The 5,725-nt window shown below is 45.8% G+C and overlaps 1 long non-coding RNA gene across 1 annotated transcript in view; it reads right to left on the bottom strand.

Moving 5' to 3' along the window:
* Positions 1-5,725, bottom strand: part of LOC108540535 (uncharacterized) — a 17,065-nt gene extending 11,340 nt beyond the window's left edge. The window contains exon 1 of the long non-coding RNA XR_001888699.1: positions 5,629-5,725. This is a non-coding gene — a long non-coding RNA (uncharacterized LOC108540535). The remainder of the gene's footprint in view (positions 1-5,628) is intronic.

The following is a 5,725-nucleotide window of genomic DNA, read 5'->3' as shown; positions in this document are numbered from 1 at the left end:
AAAAAAAAAAAAAAAAAAAAAAAAAAAAAAAAAAAAAACTTGTACAAGAACCTATAGTGGCTATCAATTTCTTTATAAAGCCCACTGTGGCTGGTATTGCACTACTGGTTACTGTCATGCACGTCCGTGTGAAGAGACTACCAAACAGGCTTTGTGTGAGCAATAAAGATTTTTAATCACCCAGGTGCAGGCGGGCTGAGTTCAAAAAGAGCATCAGCGAAGGGAGATGGGGTGGGGCCGTTTTATAGGATTTGGGTAGGTAAAGGAAAATTACAGTCAAAGGGGGGTTTTCTCTGGTGGGGAGGAGTGGGGGTCACAAGGTGCTCAGTGGGGGAGCTTTTTTGAGCCAGGATGAGCCAGGAAAAGGAATTTCACAAGGTAATGTCATCACTTAAGGCAAGAACCGGTCATTTTCACTTCTTTTGTGGTGAGATGTCATCAGTTAAGGCAAGGACCGGTCATTTTCACTTCTTTTATGGTGGAATGTCATCAGTTAAGGCAGGAACAGGCCATTTTCACTTCTTTTGTGATTCTTCAGTTACTTCAGGTCATCTGGGTGTATACGTACAGGTCACAGGGGATATAATGGCTTAGCTTTGGCTCAGAGGCCTGACATTCCTGTCTTCTAATATTAATAAGAAAAATAAAACAAAATAGTGTTGAAGTGTTGGGGTGGCAAAAATTTTTGGGGGGTGGTACAGAGAGATAATGGGCAATGTTTCTCAGGGCTGCTTTGAGCAGGATTAGGGGTGGCGTGGGAACCTAGAGTGGGAGAGATTAAGCTGAAGGAAGATTTTGTGGTAAGGGGTGATACTGTGGGGTTGTTAGAAGAAACAATTGTCATATAGAATGATTGCAGATGGCCTGGATACGATTTTGGATGAACTGAGAAACTAAACGGAAGATACAAGGTCCTAATGAAAGAAGGAGAAAAATAGGTATTAAAGGACTAAGAATTGGGAGGATCCAGGACATCCAATTAGAGAGTGCCCAAGGGGGTTCAGCGTAATTACTTGCTTGGTTAGCAAGTTTTTGGGCTCTATCCTCGAGTTTTTTTATGTTGTCATACACCAGGCCAGATTGATTCAGGTAAATACAACACTGTTCATTTAAGAATATACAGAATCCTCCTTTTTAGCAGTGAGTAAGTCAAGGCCTCGGTGGTTTTGGAGGACAACTGCAGCTAAAGAGTCAACTTGGGCCTGGAGGACTGAAAAAGTTAGTGATATGTCTGTGATGCTAGCAGAGAAATCATTAGAGAGGCTACGGAAGGTCGTGACAAAGGTTGAAATGCCTGCTATTCCAGTACCGAGAGCAATAGTGGAGGCAGAAAGTCCTAAACCGACAAACAAGGGAATTAGTGGAATAACCCTTTTTTGTCATGTCGGTATCATGAGGGGAACAGGGAGCTCTTCGGTCCCATTTGCAAATTGAATTTGGGGAGTAAGGAAAACTAGTGTGCATGTGCCTGTCCAATTACCAGGCAGACACATGTAGGTAGAGGATCCACAGAGGAAGAAGAGACCTTGTGTGAGGCAAAACTGGAGATGCAAAGTAAAAAGATGAGAGGGAGTGCTGAAAAAGGTGTCTTGTAGCCAGACTCCTAGGGATCCGGCTAGGGAGGCAGCCGTCAGAGGTTGTAATGGGGACTGATGAGGTAACTGCGTAGAGGGGGAAGTTCAATTTTCATGGTGTGTGAGAAAACATTGAGTATCTATGAGCAACCTTTCACTGTTATTTTCGGGGCTGGGTATAAGCAAACAAGAAGAGGGCCTAGGAGGAGAGTCTGACGAGCAAGGGGAAGGCAGCCAAGGATGGAGTGAAATACAGGTTGTGTGTCTTCCTAAGCAATAATTACTGCTAATGTTTTTCAGTTTGCCAGTACTGATAGAGGGCTTGTCTGTAATATGGAGCTGGAAGGCTCCAATTGTTTCAGTAATGTGCGTCCTTGGGCTTTGGAGATGGAGAGTAAAGGAACATCGAGAAGGTGAAAGGTTACCTAGAGGAATTCCAGTGAGTCTTTGCCGAGAGATACATAAAGGAGCGGCCACAGGAATGGTAGTTTGTGTTGAGAGGTCCACATATAAGGGGAGTAGAGTTAATGTAAGGAGAAAGGTTTTTTAGTAAGGGTGGAGGAGGGTGGCAGCTTGCTGATGTGAAATGTCTGGGGAGGTCTCGCTGGACCTGTCTAGAAAGTAAAGGAGTTCCTCAGGAGGGTAAAGGTGAGGGCTGCTAAAGGAAGTTTGGAGGTGTAAGGAGACAGGGGACGTTGCCCAGTCTGCATGTAAGGCGGGGACAGCTGTGTAGGCCCTGGAAGAACGGGAAATGCAAAGCCAGCCGTTGTTCGCTAAGGAGGGATTAGAAACGACTAGGAGAGAATGGGTAAGGTTGATAGTGTGGTGGAGATAGCTGGGGACAGGTAGAGGGTGGCATAAGAATGGGAATGAGAATAAGAGTGAGTATAAAAGTAAAGAATAGAACTTTATCAGGGTGAAGGTATTGGAGGGTCCTCTGCCAGCAAAGATCATCTATCCACTCTAAGAGGGAGCTAAGAGTGGCAGTTTGGAGATAGCACCAGGAGATATCAGCTGTGACAGCTTGAAGAAACAGTGTAAACCAGCAGTGTAAACAAGAGTAGGGCATTTATAAGTAGTTGAGAACAGAGAATAGGAGTATGACTAGACAGAAGATAGTAGGGATGACTAGTTTTTGCGGCTCAGTCCAAGTAGTGGGGGTGACTTCGTAAAGCCCTGATGCAAAAAGTAGGGTAAGGACGAACAGACCTAATAGAATGAAGGGATGTATTAGGCTCATAAGGGTCATTACTGTTCTTCAGAAATACGAGTGAGTTTAAGGGAAGTAGGGGAGAGTACTCGCAACTTCCAGGAGGGAGAGGAGGGATTAGGCTGGCTGTCCAATGGGCACAGCTTTATTCTGGAACAGTGAACCCAGTGGGGAGGATCCTGCAGGCGGATGGCAGTTGGGGTACTATAGATGACTAAGTAGGGTCCAGTCCACTGAGGTTGTAGAGTTTGAGGGGTTAGATTCTTAACAAGAACTGATCGTCCAGCTAGGGTGTCTTCATATGGCTGGGAATCTGGAGTAGGCAAGAGAAGATTAGCAGACTGATGAATTTCCTGTCTAGCCTGCTGGAAGACTGGAAGACAGTCACCTAGAGGACTGGTGTCTGGGATGAGGTTGAGGCCAAGCAAGAAAGTGCATCCATATAAAAGTTCGAATGGACTGTACCCTGTAGCACCTCGAGGACAGGCTCTAATTCTGAGAAGGGCAAGAGGTAAAAGTACTGTCCAATCCTTTTAAGTTGGAGGCTGAGTTTGGTGAGGTGTGTCTTTAAAAGACCATTAGTCCCTTCTACCTTTCGTGAAGGTTGGGGATAGTAAGGGATATGAAGATTCCACTGAATACCAAGAGCCTGAGAAACTGCTTGGGTGATTTGACTAGTAAAGGCTGGTCATTATCAGACCGTATAGAGGTGGGAAGGCCAAACCGAGGAATTATGTCTGACAGAAGGGAAGAAATGACTGTGGTGGCCTTCTCAGACCCTGTGGGAAAGGCCTCTACCCATCCAGTGAAAGTGTCTACCCAGACTAAGAGGTATTTTAGTTTTCTGACTCAGGGCATGTGAGTAAAGTCAATTTGCCAGTCCTAGGCAGGGGCAAATCCCTGAGCTTGATGTGTAGGAAAGGGAGGGGCCTGAACAATCTCTGAGGGGCAGTAGAATAGTAGATGAAACACTGAAAAGTCATCTCCTTGAGGACAGATTTCCATGATGGAAAGGAAATGAGAGGTTCTAAGAGACGGGCTAGCGGCTTGTAACCTACATGGAAGAGGCTATGAAATGACGACAGAACAGAATGGGCCTGTGAGGCTGGAAGGAGGTATTTTCCTTGGTCTAAAAATCATTTGCCTTGTGTGGGAACAGATTGATAGGTGGAAGTTTCAGAGGGGGAGTAGGTGGGAGTGACGGATGTGAAAGAGAAAAACTGACCTTGAGGGACAGAAGTTGGAATGCTAGCTGCTCGTCTAGCCACCTTATCAGCATAAGCGTTGCCTAGAGCAATGGGATCTGATGCCTTTTGATGCCCCTTGCAGTGAATGACTCCAGCTTCCTTTGAAAGTAAAGCGACCTTGAGCAGAGTTTTTATTAAACAGGCATTAATNACAGTAAGCTTAAGTTGTTTGACAAAAAGGCTACAGGATGCAATCCCGGTCCTTGTGTAAGAATTCCGACTGCACAGCCCTGCACTTCGGCTGTGTGTAATGAAAAGGGTTGGGATGAGTCAGGGAGCGCTAGGGTGGGGGCAGTCTCTAAAGCTGTCTTCAAGGAATGGAAAGAGGAGTGGGGAAAGGATTTAGGATCTATGGGGTCAGCTAGGTTTCCTTTTGTGAGTTTATATAATGGTTTTGTTAGGATGGCAAAACCAGGTATTCAAAGTCGAAAGTATCCAACCACGCCTAGGAAGGAAAGGAGTTGTTGTTTTGTAGAAGGTGTTGGGGTTTGAGAGATCAGTCGGACACGACTGGCAGGGAGAGCACGTGTGTTTTTATGAAGAATTATGCCGAGGTAGGTAACAGATGGAGAAGAAATTTGAGCTTTGGAGGGGGACACCCAATATCCTTTGGAGAATAAATGCTGAAGGAGCAGAAGGGTGTCTTGTTGAGAATATTCAAAGGAGAGGCTACAAAGAAGAAGGCTATCAATATATTGAATAAGGTGAGAAGCAGAGGGGTGGAAAGAAAGTAAATCACGAGAAAGAGCTTGGCTGAAGTAATGAGGGCTGTCCCTGAAACCCTGCGGCAGCACAGCCCAGGTAAGCTGCTGGGACTGATGGGTGTCAGGGTCAGTCCAGGTGAAAGCAAAGAGAGGCTGGGATGGGGGGTGCAGGGGAATAGTGAAAAAAAAGCATCTTTAAGATCAAGAATGGAATAGTGAGTTGTGGAGGAAGGTATTGAGGACAAAAGAGTGTACGGGTTTGGCACCACAGGGTGGACAGGCAAAACGATTTGGTTGATAAGGCGCAGATCCTGAACTAATCTGTAAGAGTTGTCTGGTTTTGGACAGGTAAAATGGGGAATTGTAAGGAGAGTTTATAGGTTTTGGAAGCCCATGCTGTAGCAGGTGAGTGATAACAGGTTTTAATCCTTTTAAAGTGAGCTGTGGGTTGGGATATTGGTGTTGAGCGGGGTAAGGGTGATTAGGTTTTAACGGGATGGTAATGGGCATGTGATTGGTTGCCAGGGAGGGAGTAGAGATGTCCCACATTTGTGAGTTAAGGTTGGGGATATGAGAGGAAGACGCAAAGGAGGCTTTGGGTTGGGAAGAAGGGCGGCAATGAGATGTGGCTGTAGTCCAGGAATAGTCAGTGAAGCAGATAATTTGGTTAAAATATCTTGGCCTAATAACGGAACTGGGCAGGTGGGGATAACTAAACAAGAGTGCATAAAAGAATGTTGTCCAAGTTGGCACCAGAGTGGGGAGTTTTAAGGGGTTTTGAAACTTGGCCGTCAATACCCACAACAGTTTTGGGGCAAGGGAAACAGGCCCTTGAAAAGAAGGTAATGTGGAGTGGGTAGCACCCATATCGATTAAACAGGGGATGGACTTACCCTCCACTGTGAGAGTTACCCGAAGCTCAGCATCCATGATGGTCCAGGAGGCTTCTGAGGCGATCAGGCAGAGTCAATCTTCAGCCGCTAAGCCAAG

The sequence above is a fragment of the Rhinopithecus bieti genome, unplaced genomic scaffold (assembly GCF_001698545.2).
Source record: "Rhinopithecus bieti isolate Rb0 unplaced genomic scaffold, ASM169854v2 scaffold_18548, whole genome shotgun sequence".
Lineage (NCBI taxonomy): Eukaryota > Metazoa > Chordata > Mammalia > Primates > Cercopithecidae > Rhinopithecus > Rhinopithecus bieti.
Note: the sequence above shows the minus strand (reverse complement) of the source record. Positions and strands in the feature narration are given on the sequence as shown.